Genomic DNA, 20964 nt, shown 5'->3' with positions numbered 1-20964 from the left:
AGGCTTTCTCTTTTCCTTCACCCTGGTCTGGCCTTAAGTACCACTTTAAGCGGGCTTTGCTCATTCACATCCAGGCTCCTTAGAGCAATTGAGCCCGCGGGGGTTTGAAAAGAAGGGACAGTCCTTCAATGGCAGGACCTTGGGCCAGGCTAATTGGTTTTGGTTCAAGGGGATACTGGATTTGTGAAAAGCCCAAAGACATCTTTCCCACGCCAAATCCCGGCTCTTCAGAGGGGGAAGTGAGGGGTGCTAGGTGGAGAAGGGAGCTGAAAGAAAGATGGTTTAGTTGAGGAACCTTGTAAGGACGTGGAGCCCAGCAGGCTGGGCAGGGATGGGGCAGTGCCCAGGGTGGCACAGCAGCAGGGACATGGTGCCCTTCCTCCTCAGGGCACTGGACAGCGGTGGCTGGCTCCCGGTGACATGCTGGCAGCAGTGGCCTGGGTTCATTAAAACCAGGCTTTTTCAGTGCATGCCAGATTCCCATGGAGATACCACAAATGCAGGAAAGATGGGACATGGGTCCAGAAACCACATCGTGTCTGTGTGTTCACCTGTGCAGCTGTGGGGGGAATTTGTTGAGGTCTCTTGTATCTCATTTTGATTTAGGAATTTATTTATTTTTAAGCATTGACTTTCTCTGGCACCATTCCAGCAGTCCCACGACCTTTACTCTCCCCAATCCATAAAAATCACTTAATTATTGGGCTGAAAATCAAGGCTTGGAAACAAAGCCAGCTTATGGGACCATCAGTTCTTGATATATTTCCTGAGAGGACATATTTCTGGGCACCTTCAGAGCAGAGCACGCAGCTTGTTGGATATGAGATATCAAGGCATTATTTATTGAGGAAGTCTTCACACTCCCTCATCTGTTATAATTAACTGATGACATTTTTTCTTAGGTTCAAAATATGGTGAAAAAAGTATAATTAGCACGAAGCTGAGGCACTGCATTAAAATGTCTCCTATAGTTAATGTAGGGTAGTCGTGCTATTTATTATAGGAGGAGCTGGCTCTGACCTCTGTGTTGCCTAACACTTTTTATTGTAAAGATTCTTGAACTTTTTTTTCTTTTTGAGAACCTCTGACACTCCCATTGTTTGCTGTGGGCCCTTGAAATTCGTCTGGGGGAAGCTCTTCGAGTCGAGAAATGCCTATTCTTTGTCCCTTAAATTCCTTTCAGGTTTAGCTGAATTATGAATTGTTCAGAATCGCGATTTCCCTTTGCTTGCCTCTTGGGGGGGAAAAAAAAATTAAAATTTATTGTTTCCCTGGAATAATAATAACAGATCAGGAGCAGGGTGAAACCATGGACTCCCACCACTTTATTGCAGAACTCTGGGCCAGCCAGGGAAGGTGGGAGGGTGTTCACAGCCAGCTCCATCACCCCTTTCCACCTTTAGGTCATATCCTTCCAGCACAGGCCTTTCTCCTGGGAGAAAACTCCTCCGTGTTCTGGTGCCAGGAGGAAAAAGTGAAGGGTATGTGGGTGCATTGGCCTGGGCACTGCCAGCCCCAGCAGTCCCCTTCTCCAGCGGCCCCGGGAGAGCAGCCTTCTGCCGCTGCCAGATAACATTAGTCCTGTATTTCATAGTGGCAGAAATCTGTGCCGAGGCTTGGGGCTTGAAATCTCTCTGCCCGTGCAGGATGAAGCAGGGATGGGTGCGGGGTGGAGGAAGGAGAATTTGTTACACTTGCCTACAATTGTTTTTCTTTTTGCTTATATAAACAATCTATTATTTATTAGCTATAAATAATGCATTTTTCTGTATGTTTAGAATGCACGTGATTTCTGTATATTAAAAATGTACATGGTTGAAGGCACCAAAGCAAGCGCTGATAAGTCGGGGGGTGCCTGATTTCATTTTGACCATGAGACGTTAATTCAGCCTCTCCCTGCCCGTGCCCTTACGAGGCTGACGACATGGTCACAGCCTATTTTTAGCTCACTCCCTCTTTTCCTGTCCAGAGTGGCTACACAGCGAGGTGGAATTAAGGTTGCATGGACAGCCATAAATTGGACACTTCCTAACTTTGAAGTGCTTGACCACACAATCTAGGTGAGGGCTCTTCAGGGCAGTATTTCTGCATGTGGCATTAACTGCATTGGCTGGGGATGTCAAACACAGGGGTAGAGAAGCTGTAGAGCAGAAAAGACCTATCAGACTATTGAAAGTGTTCGTTTGAATAGGTGGGGGAGTCAACACAGCCTACACTTGATCTGAGCTAAATGGCCAAGAAGATGTCTCCAAGCTAAGAGGGGGGAAGCCTTTGTTCCTTCAGTCCCTGCCTTGATGTTTTCTTTTCCTTTGGTTTTCCCTCATTTGCTCCTAAGGAGGTTTGGGCTCCTGCTCTTGAGGAACCTTTGGTTTGCGTAGTGGATTTATGTGCTGGTGGAAGCGAGGGTGTCCCTAGGAATGTGCACACACACGCACGCTCCCGTCATCGCACCCGCAGACGTGTGCTACCAGCTCGCAGGTACTTGCTGATTGGCGTCCTTGCCTTGCCTTGCACACTCCCTCTTTCCCATGTCACTGTCAGGAGCCATTCCACACGTTGGAGGGAAAGGAGAGGCCTTTGTGTTTTACATAGGAAGGATAATCTCTTTTTTAGCTGCTGGAAGAATTACTCCAAAGGTGATTATATGCAAAGCACATTTATCTTTGCTTGAAATAGCACTTTTTTGTTTTCTTTTTTTCCTTTGTTTACTGGTGGATATCTCCATTCTGGCTCTCAGTAAGATGCTTGGCTGTCTATTTTTGAGTGGAGTGGACACCTTGAGTGAATCAATCTGGAAAGTAAGCAGCCCTTTGTTTTACTTTCCCAGGTACAATGCAGTCACAGCCCCTTGCACATACCTTGTGCCGATACCAGAGCACTCTCCCCCAGCTGGCAGTGTGTTTGCCCTGGGTTATAATTATTTGACCGAGCAATTTTGTGTTTCCAGAATTCCTGGAACCTGATACCTGCCTGGGGCTGTTTCTGGATCGGCACAGGTATCAAAGTGTCCTGCGTTTGGTTTTCCATTGTTTGGGTTTGGCTTGTGTTTCATGAGCGTCTCTTTCACAACTTTCCCCCTCTCTCCTGCCTCTCAGTTCAGCAAAGGGCCTGTCTATCTGAATGCAGGCAATAAACATCTGTTCTCACCCTCACTTCTGTTAATGAGATAGAGACAGGTAAGCATCACACATACCAACTTCTCTGCTCTCAGCAACATCAAGGAAACGGTGACAAGTTATTAATGGAAAGTGATGGTCTGGGTGCTAATTAGTGCTTCCTTTTCAACTTTTACCCACATGTCTGCCGAGATGCCCATCCCAGCCTCTCCTCTCTTCCCGCATCCCTTTGTTTCCAGCACATTCTGTGTTCACTGTGCACATCCCATGTCAAAGAGTCTTCTCTATTTTTTCTCTACTGATCACTTTCTTCATCCCTTCATCCCCTTTTTCCCTGTTTTCCCTGGTACCCATATCCTCTTGTGGTTGTTCCAGCCAAAGAATGAGCATGATCTTATAGTGGAATCTGAAAGCTTGGGGATGGGATATGTGAAGTTGGTCAGGAATGGCTCATCTCCATCGCTGGGTAGTAATATTTGCTTGTAACACTGGTGCACGGGGTCAAATTACCCTGGGGATGTGAGGTCAGAGATCTATCCCCTCTTCCCACAGGTAATGCTGTAGGGAGCCTCCCAGCAGCTCACAGGTCTTGATCATGGAGCAATTAGTATTTAAAGTAGATCTTCTGGTAATGCCCAGAGACCAAGTAGGACAGGCCTCCATGGTGTGAGCCTGCAGGAGATGACAGGTCCTGCCCCAGAGAGTTTGTGATCTAAACCCTAAATGGTTTTGCTGTCCACCAGCCCCTGTTTTTTTTAATGGCTGGTTTTTGAGATCCACCCCAATTTATGCTGCAGCAGCTACATGATTCCTGGTCTCTGCTTGGTGCCCGGTCTCTCCCGTTTTTCTTTCTTCTGGTCCCTGGGCTCTGCCCCTTCCCCGAGGACACTAATCATCCCCTCCTCACCTTTTCTGCACGGGCTGTGGGTTTCTTGCTGCCAGGCTTGTGTCCCAAGGAGCTGCCTAATCTGCCCCTGTCATTCCCAGTCACAGGCTCCGCACACACCATAGCTTTATGGGGAATGCTTGCAGGGCAGTGGGAAGAGGCAGCCATGGTTTGCACATCAGCTAATTAATTTTCATGACTGAACGATGCTGCCTGGTCTCTTGTTTATACTCCTCGCCTCTCCCCTTCTCCCCCTCCTCGCTGACACACACACGAGACGACACATCTCGCAGGAACGTCAGCATCCTTCCACAGCCTTGAGATGCGAGCAGTTATTCTGTTGGCTTGTCAAACGTGGGTTTCCCTGCTTCATGGTACACAGGGGCCCCCTGTTTCACATTTGCTGATTCTTATTAGACCCAGCGCACCAGGGCCCTGTCTCTCCCTGCAAAGCAACGCGCCGCATCCCATCCATAAATCCAGCCCTGGAACAAAGCCTCTTCTACCCTGCCCCATATTTCTACCCAGCCTGCCCGCTTTCCCCTCTCTCTCTCTCCCCCTCTCCCATGCTGAAGGTTTCCTAGTGCCAGGGAGATATGATAATTCTTGTGAAGAGAGCATGAAATGCCTCTGCTCTTTGTGTCTGTTTAATTCAATGAGAATCCCAGCCCCAGATGTCATGAATGGTGGGCTTTGTGCTGGCCCTTCCTAAGCCCTAACCGCCAGCCCAGCTCTCTGTCTTTCTTGTTTCCCACCACTGGATACTGATTAACAAACTAAATTATTTTTCCTCCCTAATGATGTTTTCCCACTTTGCCCACCAGGCTGGAAGAAGCCACGGGGAGGAAAGAGTTTGTGCAAAGGATGAGATAGCCAGGGAGAAAATTAAAGAGACAGTGTTGCTGTCTGGGCTCTGGCAATGCAGGTCCACTCGGCTTTATTTCCTTATTAGAGAACGGGGTCGTGTCTGGCTGTATTTTACGTGGCTGGGTGTATTTCAGCCGAGGGATGGGCTTGAAACATCTGCACAATGTATGCTCTGGAGCATGCCAGGGTCTGTAACTCACTTGCAATTATGTGTGCAAGTTTGCACGGCTCCAAATTTAAGGTCTCTTTTTCCAAACATGAATGACATGTGGTAATTACTTGACATCCGTCCATGCATATGGGAACCTCTTTCTAATTGAGACAAATTCTCTTTTCCTTAATCAGACATGACTGAGAGTTCGTGGAGTGGGATGCCTTGGGAAGGGCTGGGACGTCTCCACCTGAGCAAGGAGAGGTGAGTCCCTGGAAGTCTTGCTGAAGGATCGAGTCCAACTCGTGCGTGGGAGACCAGCTCATTCACCTGATCCCTCCCTCCCTCCCACAGCCAAATTCCCAGCCAGGCTTTTGAAACAGGGCCAGTTGTTAGCTGCTGCTTGAGAAGGCCAGCAGCGATAATCCAGGGAGCCTGGATGGAGCTGGAGGCAGGTGGCCAAGGCAGGATTGTGCAGAACCACCTGCTTCTTGGAGTCCAGCAGTGCCTCCTTGATGGACACCAGCAAGGCTGTGTCCAGCAAACACCCTCCTGGAGCAGTAAAAGAGGGTGGGTGTCAACCTTGTGAGCAGAAAAGATGGTAGGGAGGGAGAGAACCTTTAAACAACAATCTGGGGGTCTGAGTTGTGCCACTGGGAGTCATTGAGGGGGGTTGGTTTGGCATTTTGATTTAAAAAAGCCCCAAACAAACAAAAAAACCAGAGCCCCTGTGTTGGTGGTGTGGACTCCTTTCAACTGGGATACAGGCAGGGACAGGTCTGATGGACAGGGCACGACAGAGAGGTGGGTGTGCTTAGGAAGGCTCTACAGTGGTGCAGTGCTCAGCCCTGTGTTTATCAGACAATACAATATATGTATTTATCTCTCACAATTGAGAGCTTGAGTCAGAGAGGGCCAGAGCTCTGCCTTTCCCTGTGCAGGTCTGGGAGGCTTGTGCAGGCTCAGCTTGTGCAGAGGCTGCTCCTGTCAGAGCCACGCCACTGCTGTGGTACCCAGCCATGGTTCCCCTTTTCCTCAGCTTCGACTCAAAGGGAGAATAAACAGGGAAAAGAGATTGGTTTGCCTGCACCCACCAAGACCCTGCAAGCACACCCACTGCATCCAGCAAAGCACTGCCTTGTGTATGGCCTTTGCTTCCCACTGCAGTCACATCTGACCCTTATTACTTCTGCAAGTTAGAACAAGGCAGGAAAAATGGCTGTGCAGTGAGTTTCTTCATGCGCCAGGATTTATTAAGAACAATAGGGGAAATCAATCCATCTATGTAGAATACATCGCAGGCTGCAATGGGATAAAGCATTTATTCCGCTCTTGAAGGGTAGAGCTATAACTCATGGGAGGCAAAACCCTTAGTGCTCTGGAGTCCCTTCCCTTCATGTGTGCAAAGAAATGCTTTAGCCCATGGCAACCCACCAGCTATTGAATTTGTGTGGAGAATCTGCCGTCCTTCCCCTTTGCCGGCCCCTTTTTGGAAGGCGAGTCACTCATTAAAACACACCTCTGGAAAAATGAAGGGGCTGTCGGTTCGAAGGCATCTCTGCATCTCAGTTTTACTTTAAACAGAAAGGGAATAGAAATGTCTCAGTGATTTAAAAGCAACCCCCCACCAATTTTGAATGGACAGATTGTGCTTTAACCAACGCAGGATTTGCTGCAACTTTCTGCTGATGCCCAAGGACCAGGCGCTGCAATTACAGCGGAGAGGGATGGGTTGGGGTGTTGTGACAAGGCGAGATGCTGTGCAGGGAGATGTGTGTTGTGCAGCTGAACACCTCCAGTGCTGACTAGATAGATGTGTGTGTATATATATAAGTACTCCCTGTGCCCAGCTCTCTACTCGTGGTAGAAGGCATGCAGTGCAAAGACTGGAGCAGTAGTTAGCAGGGGCAAAAGGTGACCAGGATTTGTTATAATCTTCCTGGGTGTGACAGAGTGTGAAGCTGGGGGGGCTGGGGGGGTTGGCATTAATAGTGAAGTGGTATTTTCACTAAGCCTATTTTCACTGGGTCTAATCTATGTTGTGGGAAGAGGATCTCATCCATAGGGCAGACCCAGCGAGGCTGGTGAGTTGTTTGGAGGGGTCTGGGCTGCCAAGGAGCACGGGCAGTGGGAAGCGAGGCAGTTGGGCAGACACGTCAGACGGCCTTCCTCAGCAGAGATGTCTTGGTAGGTAGCGTGCTGTTGGGCAGATGGGGTTAATTCTTACACCCAAATCAAAAGGCAACCGAGGGGGGAATGTTTTATTAATGAAAGCAGCCCTTTGTGAGTATTCCTCCCGAGGCACGTTCCCTCCACCCGCTGCCTTCCCCCCTGGCTGCTGTCTGGCCCCACATCTTGCTCAGTACCTGCTCAGCTGCCACTCACCCACTGATAGGTTTCATCAAGAAACGTCTCCATATGTGTCTGAGTCCTGAACCTGGGTATGTGGGATGGGAGGAGGAGGAGAGATGAGTCCTTGGCCATGCTGGAGACAGGGGTTTGCCACAGGCAGGCAGAGCTCAGGCTGTCACAGGTTGCACGTCAGCCCATTGATTGCTGCAATGGTGCTGCAGGAGTCACCTCTTGCTGGCATCGAAGAGCAAGAGAAAGAGTGCAAGGTAAAATGCAGGTTGAAAGTGGGTACTTCAGTGGGGATGAAGGGAACAGCTGGAGATGGGGCTGGCAAGGTTGGAAGTGCCTTGCCCACCATGCAGTCTCTTCCCATCCCGCCACCTCTCTGCCTGCCAAGCAATGGGCTCAAGAGAGGAGCAGGGGGTTTCTGTGCACCCGGAAAGCAGCCTCTCCTGGTCTCTTACCCTGCTGTCTCCCTGTGCCCGTGTCCTCGGGAGCCCTGGACACCTTGTTCTGTTAAAGGACAGGGCCGTGGGAGTGGCAAAGGCTGTGTGTGGAGATTATTTCTGTCGCTTTGTTAAAAATAAAACAAAAGCTGGTTTATGACAATTGATTCAGGAGAAAGAGGAAGTGGAGCTCAATTCCCAGAGCACCTTTTAGCAAGGCTCTGCACGCGCGGGCGTGTGTCGTACGCGTGTCAGAACTGAGCACCCACGGAAGGCCGGGTCGGGAAACCTCACATGGAAGCGGGGAAAAGACCCCAGTGCATGGCTGCTTCCCTGAGGGAACCCCCGCAGGGCTAATGTTTGATCTGAGGCTCCGTTGTACTCCTCTGAAACCTTGGGATGTCAGGAGCTCGAAGGGAGCCTGGGATGGAAGAGGATGCTATTTGCATTTTCCTATGAATGCATCTATTTGTATAAATCTGGTGTCTCTGTGCATGCGCACACTCCCCTACGCATGCATTTGTTTGAAGAGCAACACGCTGTCCCCGTAGTGTTCTCCGCTCAGGGCCAGAACTGGTTAGTCTGAAATTCAGACTCTTCCTGGAGGAACTGCAGCTCCCCTCCCTGCTTCAAATCTAGCAGTGGCTATGGACATAGGAGTCCCGAGATGGTTCACCATGCGATAGCAGAGTTTCATTGTGGGGGATGAAGGCTCCCCCTTTCAAATTTGCACAGACATCAAAAGAGTCTGGAAGGTTCAAACAGATCACAACGTAATCAAAATGCCAAGCCACCGTCTGCTTCTGCCTTTGGGTTGACAAGCAGGATTAGCACCCAAGGGAAGCAGGGTGTAATAGTGTTTCACGGGCACTGTGAACAGCCCAGGAGTGTGTGGAGTACAGAAAGGTTAGCCGAAGGGCAGGTCTAGCTACAGACGTACGGTTGGGGGGCGGATTTTAGAGCAAGGAGCTCTACACGTACAACCTCCGTGGGTATTTACTTTAGCAGAAGGCAGGACTCTCCTGTACACCAGTGATGTCACGCTGGAAGCAGTTTAAGCTAAACTGGAGAGAGCCAGTTTAAGAGTGGAGATGTGCACCAGCATGGCGAGGAGCAGCAGCAGTTGACCTATAGTGCTGTCATTATAATGGTGTGGTTTTCCGTGTAGACAACCCTGGAGCGGAGCAGCTAGCCTGCCATCCCTTATGTTTCACTGTCTAGCTGAGATGTATAACATGGCCCTGCCTGCATGCAGTTGCAGTCACCCTCTGGTTCTCCACAGAGTACTGGAGCAGATGCCGAATTTTCAACGTGCGTTGTGTGCCTATTGCACCATGTGAAATAGTCCCATCATAGCTAAAGACACATTAAATGCTTCCCAAATCCTGCTTTAGTGTCAGCAATTACTGGTCTTGTCCTGAGGGCATCTCGAGACCAGAGATGAGGGTTCCTTGGTTGGTAATCGGTGTTGCTCATTTGGAGAACTGAGCAACACTGATGTGTCCACTGTAAAGCTCCCATGGAGTGAGAAATGTATCTGTAGCTTTGTCTGTGTCGTCTGTGTAACCATGCGTTTTATAACTGACCTTGTTTTAAATTTGTGTTAAATTAAGGTTTAGGAAGCTCACGTCTTCTTTACTGATATCTCTGCAGTTTGGGTTTGGGATTTATTTCGTTTTGGCCAGGAGAAAAGCATAATTTGCTCATAACTCACTCTCTGATGGCTGGACAGGTGACATCTTGCCTTGTAGCTCTCAGAATGCTCTATCTGTCCAGGCCGTGTCTTCCAGGGCCAGTCCAGTGCCTGGCAGCCTTGAGAGCTCACTGTGACACAGTGAGGCGGGCGGTGGCCTTTGTGGGGATGAGCCCGCTCGTGTCCAACGGTGAAACCATGGCGAGGGCACAGCTGCCTCTGTGGCCACGAGCAGGGCCCGGGCAATGCGTGCTGCCTGGTGAAGGAGAAGTGTACCAAGATTGTTCCAGCCAGGAGGGCTGCGGGAAGAGCTGTGGGAGTGCCGCGTGCCCGGCGCCTTGGCACCGTGAGCAGGGCCCGGGCTAAGATGGCCGCTCGCCAGCGCACTCTGGCCCACCATGGCAACTCCTTTTCTCCCGGGGCCCCTCTTTCCTGGCTGCCACTGCTCCCGGGTGCCCAGTGCCTCGGGGCTGGCGGAGGGGAGCCCGCTGGGATGGGCCAGCTGCAGGCCTGAGGCAGCGTGGGCCCCGGCGGCCATTTTGCGGGAGGCGAGCGCCGCCTGTAAGATGGCCGCATGGGCATGAGGTGGGGTGCAGCGCTGCCTTGTCCTCGCCACGCTGCCTCCCTCACGCCGTCCCCTCCTTATCTTGCTAATTACCGATGAAGGCAGAACAATAACGGGAGCTGGCATGCCCCAGTTCTTTCTCTGCCACCTCCTTCCTCGGGCGGAAAATCTGCGCGCACACCTCCCCCCCACCGCCCGCCAGCCCCTCTGTGATATTAACTGAATTAACATACTTCCTAATTTGCCCTGTGTTTTTCCTGCGCCGGCTCCCAGCCGCCTTGTCATGGCTTCTCCAACTGGTGGGGAAGAAGCGAATGCGTTCATCCCCTCCGCTCGTTTGGTTGTATGCGAAAAATCCTTAATGACATCTAAAAGGGGTGGTGGGACAATAGCCCACGCGGGGTTTGGCAGGAGACGTGCGATATTTACCCCGCCAGACCATCCTCGCTGCCTCTTTGCCGAGGGATTACGACGGCCGCCGTCCCCGCGTTCCTCCATTTATTTATTTTGCTGGTGGCGGGGGGGACGCGTTGGCACGCGGCTGCTTTGTGCGCCTTGCTTCACCTATGAAAAGGACATATTAAGGTGTTGCCATAAACCCCCGGATGACAAAGAAAGCGCCTTTCTCTTCTGCTTGTGGGCAACAATGACAGAAGCCTTTAAAACCAAGAATTTTTTTCCCCCCAATTGCAGAAGGCTTCCCCTAAAAGGAACTTAAATATATACCATTAATTCTAAAGCGCTGAGCTCCTGCTAACTATGCCATGCTTTTTGTTTCTGATAGTATTTGTCCATTGCAGAGAGCAAGCCAAGGATGCGGAGACTCCCCCACCCTCCTCCCTTTGTTTAAGTGACAAAATGTTTCTATGTTCTTGTTTAGAAAATAAACCTTTGTGGGTTTTTCAGCTTTTAGTTTTGTTTTTTTTTTCCATTTATCGTGGTGTGAAATCCAAACTCCCCTTCTTCCCAGATCTTGGGAATCCATGTTCCTCATGATCAATTTTCCCTCCTTTATCTAAAAATACAACATTATTTTATAGCATTACTCTGAAAATGCAGCAGTTATATTTTGAATTTGAGTATTCAGAGCTTCAGGATATTGCAATATTTTTTTTTACAAGCGATGAATGAAATGCAATGATTTAAGTGTGTAATGCACAATACAGATGCCATGCATTGTAAATACATTTCAGGGGCATAAAATCCAACACAGAGAGCCGGTGTTCCACGAAAGCCGGGAGTCCAAAAATAACTGTAAAAATGAATTGTCTGTCGGGACGAATCTCTCAGATCCAAGCCAATATTTGCAGGGTTACAATATACAACTGGCTTACTTATTGGCATAAATATCTCATTTTAAAATGCCGATGATAAACTGAAAAAGAGGTGAAGGAGATATTTGACTGATTACTGGATGCCATGGATTCCCTGCATTTAATTTCATACTTACATGCTATTTACTTATCCCATGTTTATGGGTATGCGCTTTAGCTTCATATAAATCTCTCCTGTCTGTCTGTCTCACTGCGTTCTTTTCTCTTCTGCCATCCCATCTGCTTCTCATGGTCCTTCTCCTGAAACCACATCACAGGATCTGATGGGGATAATGGGAATCCGCCTCTGGTCTCTATCATAAACATGCCAACGTGGGCTATTGTGTCAGGAGCCGGCGGTCACCAGATGGTGCTTGGTTGCCCAGGGTCTGTGTCACTGGGTTTGGTCTCTCGATAAACCAACAGCTCCTTTAGCATTTTGTTTTCCCCCAAGATCTACCTACTCTGGCTGAGGAAAGTGTAAGGACCTTGGGTAATGAATCCCAAGGGATGAAATCCTTCTGGGTGTGTTGGGCGCTTTGCAGCCTCAGCTATGCAGCTATGAGCTGCCCTTGCAGAGCTGAGGTTTGTTAATCCCTGTGCTCAGCCGTGTTCACCCTGTCTGCACTCCTGGAAAGGAAAATGAGCATGGTAGTTTGGGAGTGAATGCTGTCTCCATGTGAAAAGCGGTCCATGTCAACCTAAGCAGACATCTTGCTATCTTTATGTACTGGGCTTGGGAAGACAGGGCAGAGACATCTCTGTGATGCAGACAAAATCAAGCCGTCTCCTCTTGCCTGGGCTCACAGGCTACTCTTGAGTGTCTGTAAAAGGACTGGCTTGTGCAGGTATCATTGAGAGATGGAGATGTTACAGAGTGACTGAGGTATGGGGCTTTCCCTGTGAAAAAATGTCCTCCAGCCAGGAGAGACCCAGGGACAAATCCTGCTCTTCATTATGTGCCTGTATGTCCTCAGGAGGTCCTGGACATTGTTGTACATGTGAGCTGCAGAGCGGGGATTAATGCAGAAATAAAGATTGAAGATAAAAACAGTGAGAGCGATGGCTCTTCCTGAACACAGACAGATGGAGAGAGCCTGGCATAATTACATTTAGCAAAGGGCCGCCATGAATGAAACCAATTAAAGGAGAAGCAATGCTCATATGAGAGCGAGAGGGAGAGAGGAAAGCAACCACCTCTCTGGGTCTTCTTGAGCATCCACCTTCTGTGGGGTGAGTCATGTACAGTCCCCAAGTCAGGGGTGAGCTTGTGCATGCACCTGCCTCCTCCTGGCTTAGGGGGACTTCGCTTGTGTGCCATGGTGAAAAAAGAAGGAAATGGGAAACATCGGGTGCTGGCGGGGCCGGCATGGAGCTGGCTTGCAGCCAGCCCCAGCCTTGCCGTCTCCATTGTCTCATGGCTTTAATGCGTGCCTAGAAATCCAGTATTTAGGATTCAGGTTACCATTGTAAAGCAGAAAGGTCGTGCTCAGCGCCACTTGGCGTGGATTCCTCCGGCAGCTCTTTTGCCTGCATGCCCCATGTTGGGACGGTGTTGGCAGAAGGCCTGGGGCCAGGAGGCTGCAAGGAGCACGTCTTTGCTGCCTCTGGCATGGTGTATGCACCTTGCAAGGGATGCTGCTGGCTTTGGGATTTAGGGAGGGCAGCAGGAGGTGCCCAGAAAGCCACACAAAGGAGAGGTTTGCATTTCTTGGGCAGCCAAAGCTGAGCATGCCTTGCTGACGAGCTTGGCATAAAATCTGGCAAGGCAGGATCAATGTGTCTCTTCCTTTGGCTCTCACTTGGTGGGAGCTGCACGAGTAGCTGTTGCTGGTGGCCAAGGCTAAGAGAGGCTTTTGGGACTGTTCCTCTTGATTTCATTTGTAGTCCCAGAAATGGCTGTTTTCCAGCTTTCTTCCCTTCTACTACCCTGCTCTCAAGGGAAGGCGCCTTTTGGGTAGAAGAGCAGCTGGCAAGGCTGGACTAGAATAATTCACAGGGGTTTTAGAGCAAACCTTGGGATTTGGGGTGTCTGTTGCAAACCCCCAGCAACTGTAATCAAGGACTGTTTAAAAGTCTCAGTTCTCACTTAAAATTAATAGAATTATGCTAACAAGAACTGTATTTAGGGACATCTTAATTGCAGGGAAAACTCTGGAAACAAGTCAAAAGACCTTGCAGGGCTTAGTCATAATCAGTCCGAAAAAAACTCCTCCAATTAGTTGGTTTTTGGAATGAGTCTTAGCAATTTTGGGGATCAAGACTCAAAGCTCAAGGCTGACCGTGCAGGATGCTGCATAACACCCAAACAGGGAGTGGAAGAGAGCCTGACAACTCAGAGTGTCACGGATTACACTGGGTTGGATAGCGACTGGCTTGGGTCTCATTTAAGCCCCTAGACATACTGAGGACTCTCAGGAGTGGTCCCTACATCTATTGTATGACCCTGGGCACAGAGAAACTTGGATACAGAGGTCTTGGTCCAGTAGGTAATAATTGGTGATGTTGGTCCCTGGCACCCTATTCTGCAAGAGAGGGATGCACATTTCTGTATGTGCTAATGAAGGTGGTGGAACAAGGCTGTACAGATGCAGACTGGCTGTGCCTGTGGATATGTGTGGCTCTGTCTCATTCTGGGAACAGCTTGAAAAATAGTATTTTACTTCCATGCTGCTAGGACTCAGAAAAAAAAATGCTTTTTAAAATTTATTTGGTCCTTGCTTTGACTGGGAAGTCATGTACCTTGTGCAGCACTGTGGAAGACTCTGCTTAAGAGCCAGAGAAGGAGATGCTGTCTCTGTGGTGTCCTCATGGGACTGTGCAGGATCTCCCCAGGCTGCTGCAGACATGTCCCAAGTTGCCACTTGGACCAGTGACTCAAGGGAATGCGCTCCTTCAGTCCATTTGTGATGCATTTCATAGGTATTGCCTTGGTCCCAGTGGCTGCTTGTCTGAATGTGCTGTTGCCAGCGTGAGTTTTAATACATCTTATGCAGAAGTGTACTGGAGCTCTCCAGAATGAAGGGCAAACTGCATGTGTGAGTCTGGACCTGTACCAAGCTTTTAAGGCAGTTGTGGTGCTGCACAGTCCCCAGGCTGAGCTTTCTGATGGCGTGGCACTGAGGAGCAGAGTAGAAATAGAGGGCTTCTGAGTGGGTGCAAGGCTGGGACCCATCTGACTCATTTGCTTGCAATAAGGTGAATGGGTGATGTGTCACAGCAAGCTGAGAGCTTGGGGAGGAAACAAATGGTTCACATAGATGAGTGCTGGCTGGGGAGCCCATCAGGCGCCTGTTCCCTTGCAAAGCAAAGATCCTTCCTGCAGCTTGTTGCATTTCTGTAGGCTCTGACTGGCTTCTGCCTCCTTGCCTCCTTCTCATCCCCAAAGGACAGAGACTAAAGGAGTGCCTGCTATTGCTGCAAGAGCTTGAGGATGTGGTAGGAAGTGGCTGGTCTCTGCTACCTAATTAGCAGCATGGCTGAGTGCTGGGAAACAAAGGCTCCGGTTTCTACACTCTCCTCATCCTTCTTCTCTTCCTTCCTCACCCCTAAAAGAAACCGCCCTACTGATACCATGGCATGTTTCTACAGATACCTCTGTGGGTGTGTGGATGTGGAGGGGACTGTGTGGTTGTGTGCAGTGGGATGAAGATGGTGATGGTGTGCTTTATTCCAGACTTGGATCAAGCACTCCAGGGAAGGCGTGGCTGGAGGAACAGGGATGCATCTCTTCTGCTTGGGCTATTTCCAGCTGCAGCTGTCTTGAAGCTTTGCAGAGTGCCCTTCTGCCTCCTTTGAGGAAAAACTGCCTGTGTTGACCCGTTTGGGAAGGAGCAAGCAGAACTGGCCACAGATGCCTGCTGCAAGAAAGGCTTTGCCTGTTCCATGCTCCAAAGCCAGTACCAGCCTACTGGGATTGTGGCACCAGTGATCAGCAGGGCCAGTGCACTTGGCTGAGGGGCTGAGAGCTGCAAGGGCTCTGCTGGGGGAGGATTCTCTGCATCTTGGGGAGTTTTCACACCTGCATCCTCTGATCAGACCCACTCAGTGAGAGTCATGGTGGCAGGCAGAGGGACACAGGGTTGTTTGAACTGTGTGCTGTACTCCTGAGGGATTTGTTTTATGGCTGTGCAGAATTAGTCTGTGTTTTCTAGGCCACCTTTGAAAAGTGGCTGAAAATTTGATTTCCATAGCCTAAAAACTGAGCTCTGTGTTTGGCTCCTTAAAAGACAGGCAAGGACTAGAAATCTCCAGCGACCTGAGAGCCCAGCCAAGCTCTGAATGGCTCAGTGAGAGCGGAAATGGGCTTTGCAGTTTGCTTTTACCACAGTCGGGTTTCCTGCTCTTGTTCCCCCAGTTTGTACACAAGTGCCACTCTGAGGAGCTTCCCAGCTCCTCTCTGCTGCCTGAAGTTGCTAGGGCAGAAAGGCAGAAAGGCAGAAAGGCAGACAGGCTCCTTTGCCAGGGCTGGCTTGGGAAGGATTGGAGTGGTGACTGTCAAGACTGGCACCTCTTTAGTGCTGTGTTTTCATGGCTGTGCTGGGAAAGGGCGGGTGGGCACGAGGCCACCAAGCCCTGAGAGGAGGGATGTCTCTGGTGACGACCACTCATTTTGCCATGCAGCCCTGAGGAGCGGGAGGCTGTGTGTCAGCCCGATGGAAGCTCTCTGCAGGTCCTCCTGCCCGAGGAGCTGGCAGTGACACATTTCTGACACAAACTGAGAGGAGATGCCGGCGTGAGATCCCGGTCATGTCATTTGGGATCAGGTACCAAACCCAGCCGTCGCTGCAAGCCGTGAGGGAAGCAGCTGCCCCAAGCGATGGTGAACATGATCCAGAGCTAATCCCGAGGCGTGTGCTCCCTGTGTGTGCCTGTGGCAAGGTGCTACCCTCAAGGTCCCCAGCCCCACACCGTGGCTGCTGCTGGGGCTCCGTGGCTCTCTGCAGAGTGGAGCTGTGGATGCCGGAGGGATGCTGGCTGAGGATGTGACAGGTTCGCACTGGGCTTGCGTTAGATGACGGGTGCCGGCTCCACAGGGTGCAGGCACAAATATCTCAAGGGGATTTGCTTTCCTACAGAGCCTATTCCTCTCACAGGAAGATGGAAAAATTCGGGTCCTAAAGGGATGAACACTGCCTGCACTTTGAAGGCAGGCAGCCCAGGAACCACAGAGAAAAAAAGACACCCACTGATTTTTTTTTTTAATTTTTTTTTCTCCCTGTTTCTGTCTGCCTATCAGCCTGTCAGCCAGCTAGATGCTAATCCACAGCAGCAGCAGCACAAATAAAGCTAGGCTAGAGGGATGCTAATTTATGCCTGGATTTCATGCTTTGTTTTACTTCCCCACTTTATTGGACAGAGTAGGCTTTGTGAGTGACGTAAAATGTTGCGTGTGCTCTCCCCATGGCAGGTTCCTGCACATGCAGCAGGAGAAGTTCATTTCTCTGTAGCCCCTGCTGCCTTGCACATGCCTTCCTCTGCCTCCTCTGGATCATTTTGGGGGGGTCATTCCTGATAAACCCCCATCTGATGAGGACTCCCTCTAAGTTTCGTTGCACTCTATGTGAAACCCAGGGATGTGTTTCCAGTCTCATCGTGTCTTCTCTCATGGTGCCAGCATTTATGCATCTAAACTGTAATTTTTTATGCTCTTGCTGGGTAACCAGACTTCAGCCGCGGCAATTTGCATGAATAAATGTCATGTAAAATCATCTGCTCGTGGGTAGTGGCCAGCCAAAAAGTTATGTTGTGAGGCAATCTGTTCTGAGTGATCTGTTTAATGAGATGTTGAGATTTACAGCTCTCAATATCCATGGGGGAAAGCATGTATGGATTTAAGATCACAGCCCTGAGGTGACTTGACCTGTGTAGTACAAGTAGGTGAGAAGTTGTATTACTTGTTGGGAAACTCAGTGTGTTAAACTGTGCTGGTGGGCAAAAGCCTTTGAAATGCCCTGTCTTAAAGGGAAATGTGAAGAAAAGAGGTGTTAATAACAGAGGGTCTTGCATGGTTTCTTGCAAAAGTCTTGCATGGGATCCCCACTGGGACCTTAAAAGTATTGGAAAGGATGGCTCAGTCACCAGAGGCAGGGAATGGATGTGTTGGGGGTTTGCTGAGGTTTTCAGTTCTCATTAGAGGCAAAGGGAAGGAGATGCCCAAATACCATCGAGTCTCTGTGCTTGCCAGGCTGGTACTGACTCTGTTCTCTGCTGCCAAAGCTCCAAAAGCAAAGCAGCAAATAACTGGGGAAGGAGAGAACAGGCAAGACAGAGCTGAAGGGGGCTTTGAAATGGCCACACTGGCAGGGATCTATGAATTCCCTTGCTTTTTCACTCGGTTTTCTCACAACTCCTGCTGGCCTCTACAGAGCAAGTTGAGGGGAAGAGCTCAGAGGTGGGTCTTGTAGCAAGGTCTGCCCTCAGCTTCACCAGGTTAAATCCTAAGTGAGGATTTAATTGCGTTCAGTAAAAGCTGCCCAAATTTACAGCATGGAAATGAGAGCAGAATCACGAGTGTCCTTGTTTCCTTTTACCATCAAATAGATTTTCTCAGCCTTGAGTTCTGCAAGCTGATCTCTGTAGGGTTTTATTTCATTCGCTGTCTTCATTGCCCTATTAAAACAACAGCTCTGTCCCCGAGTCCCTGCGTGTCACTCTGTGTCGAGTGCTTATCCCTGTGTATTGGGGCACAGGAATGTGGCAATAAAACTGCTCACAACCACTTGTTTGGATAAAAAGCAAAGATTTGCTTACTTGGCAGTAGTTTCCCTTTTTTAAAGCAGAAATGTTTGCACAGGTGACTTTTGTTTTTGCCGCAATGGTTGTGAGAAATAAATTTTTTGCCTCATGTACATTTTTGGGTTTCTCTGTGACATTTTGCCCGGCCTCGTTTAGTAATGTCCAGGAATTTCCTAGCTTTCCTCTTTGGAAAGCACACAAAGGTCTGGGGGGTGGATCTGACTGCAGGAGCAATGTCGGAGGAGCTGAGCTCCCTCTGCCCACCAAGGCAGGGCTCATGTGGGTTTGCATCACAGCTTTTCTCTTCTCTGACTAAGCTAAAGGACAGGAATAGTTTTTTACTCCTAAGGTGCACCTGTTTGTGTAGGAGGATGTGGGATTGTGGCATTTGTCTTTGCAGCTTTCACTGGGCTCCTCCACCAGGCTTTCTTTAGGCTGGTATCTGCTCAGATTGGGGGGAACTCTGGACAACATTGCATCTTGCATTGCACAGGTCCTCACGTGCAAGCACCGTAGGCGTGCGGAGGTATCTGGCTTTGTGCGGGTCTCAGAGCCAGCCTCTTCGAGGTCTCTTTGTTTTGTCTCCCTCTGGGTATCTTGTGTGGATGCATTTGCATATATGGAAAACGTTGTCATCATCTTCTCCCCCTCCCCAGCTCCCGTTCCCTTTGCTCTGCTGGCTCTTGGGCATTTCCAGCTGAACGGAGCCTGCCAAGGCCAGCCAAGCGCGGTGGGGCTGGGTTGAACACCCCCATCTGCACCTTCGCTATTTCCTCCCCCGGGCGTGCCTGGGGGGTGGTCAGGGCACTCAGGCATTTTTCCCTATTTTTTTTTTTCTCCTGGTATTTAATAAGTAGCAATAGGCAGACAGTGGGGTCCTGAAGGGAGTCTGGTCCATCCTCTGAGCCCCCAGCTCTGACTCCCTGCTTTTTCCCCCCCTTTCTTCTCCTGCTGTAGCGTGTCTGGCAGCAGCACCAAAGAGAGCAGTCCAAACTGTGCAGCAAGGCTGCTCACTTGCTCTAAATCCACGAGGCCAGGTTTAAGCACTTTTTGTTCCTGCCTGGAAAAGCCTTGGAGTGGTTATACCAATAAATCTCTTGCTCCTCCATGAAGATGTCCTTCCCAGGACATTTTAAGTCCCTAATCCTCTCCAAGGCATCGCTGGCTCTATCTTCTCTTCTCTAACCTGTACCTGCCCCCCTGCAGCCAAAGACTTGAATGCCCTGAGGCTTCATCCCTTCAGTCTGCCAGCTCTGTGTGCACCTCTGTGCAGCCCTGCTCCCACTCCACTGTCCCGACATCCTGCTGCCCGCTTCAAACTGGGGACAAGCTGGGCCATTGGAACGGCCGGGGGCGGAAGAAGGGGGTGGAGGAGAGACGGGGCAGCTGCGAGGCTTGTGTTAGTAAACACTTCCTTGGGTTCACATTTTAATTCCTTACCCCCCTTCCACATCTTCTCCCCCATCCTTTCCCTTTTCTATATGCTCACACAATGAGACCATTGTCAAGGGGTGATTTGAATGAGGGGTCTCCGGGCATGTTCCCAGCATTGTCAAACAGAGTGGGAAAAAAACCACAACTCCAGCCTAGCCAGGAGGACCAGACCAGACTGAGACAGATGCCTAAATTAGTGACAAAGCCTTTTGAATGTCCCCCCTAGACAAGGGTTGCCTTGTGCATGCGTGCGTGTGTGTGTGCATGCTCGTGGGTGTGTATTTGTGGCTGGGTGGCAGCTTGCATGTCTCCCCATGTTAATTAGTTTTGCATGCATGTCTGATAAGGTGCCAATGAATATATTTGTACTCCTTCCATTGGTGAAAGCTGTCTCGGCGGCGGGGGAGATGCGGGGTGGTGGGGGTGTGCTCAGTGCAGCCTGGCAGCCTGGGGTAATTGAGCTGTGCGGGGCTGGGAGAAGGGGTGAGGGTTGCATCGCCAGGGCTCGGCTTCCCAGCCATGGGATCTGCTGCTTTCGTTGCAAATCATGGAGAGTTTAAAAGAGAACTGAGGCTTTTTTTGGTTCACTGGGTCTTTCTCTTCATCTTGGCTGATTGTCTGGCTGAGGGTCTGTAAGCTCTTTCTTCTCCTCTGCCCTGTGTGTCTTTTTCTCAAGTCCCTTAAAAGGTGTTTATTTCCAATGGATTTGTATCCATCTTTGTATACACACATACACATGCAATCACTCACACAAAGCCCCAGTAACAAAACCTCCGCCTCTTTCTCCAGAAGGGGAGTCAAAGCTGCTACCAGTTACAAAATATGGGAGGGAAGTGAAGCGTGTGGGTGCCAGGGGTGGAGCAGTGGAAACAGGCAAATGGAAATGCAGAACAGGAGTTGGAGAGACAGAGATAACGTGCTCTATAAAGGATTTATCAACATTTGCTCAGGATAGAGTTATTAATTACCAATGCAGAGAAAAGTCTTTCTACATCCCCAGCGTATGGACCAGCACATAATGTCATTCCTAGACTGTTGTTATCATTCATCCATCCATCCATCTGCATTCTGTAGGTTCACACAAGAATTCACTGTATGTGTAGGGATGTAAACATCAGTTCACATCTAATTAATTTCCTGTCTAAATTAATTTTGCATCCTTTCCCTTAAATCAACAAGACTTAAGAGCCCACATACATTTCTTGAGCAGAATGGGAAGAAACTCTTGAATGGGCCAAGATGTCTTTTCTCCCTGTGGTCCCATCTGAGCAGCTGCCAGATGCAGAAAGAGCAGGCATTCACATGGCACGAGACTGCTCTGAAGCAGAGGCATTTTGGGAAGTTTACTGGAGCACAGCTTGCTTCCTGTGGAGCTTGGTAGCACCCAGCTTGATGTTGGCTCC

At 49.8% G+C, this 20964-nt stretch overlaps 1 long non-coding RNA gene across 2 annotated transcripts in view; it reads left to right on the top strand.

Moving 5' to 3' along the window:
- The window catches only part of LOC117002051, a 40195-nt gene that overhangs the window by 9471 nt on the left and 9760 nt on the right, over nucleotides 1-20964 (top strand). For both annotated transcript variants that reach the window (XR_004419204.1, XR_004419203.1), the window contains exon 3: nucleotides 5215-5284. This is a non-coding gene — a long non-coding RNA (uncharacterized LOC117002051). The remainder of the gene's footprint in view (nucleotides 1-5214; nucleotides 5285-20964) is intronic.

Source organism: Catharus ustulatus, chromosome 12 (genome assembly GCF_009819885.2).
Source record: "Catharus ustulatus isolate bCatUst1 chromosome 12, bCatUst1.pri.v2, whole genome shotgun sequence".
Taxonomy (NCBI): Eukaryota; Metazoa; Chordata; class Aves; order Passeriformes; family Turdidae; genus Catharus; species Catharus ustulatus.
Note: the sequence above shows the minus strand (reverse complement) of the source record. Positions and strands in the feature narration are given on the sequence as shown.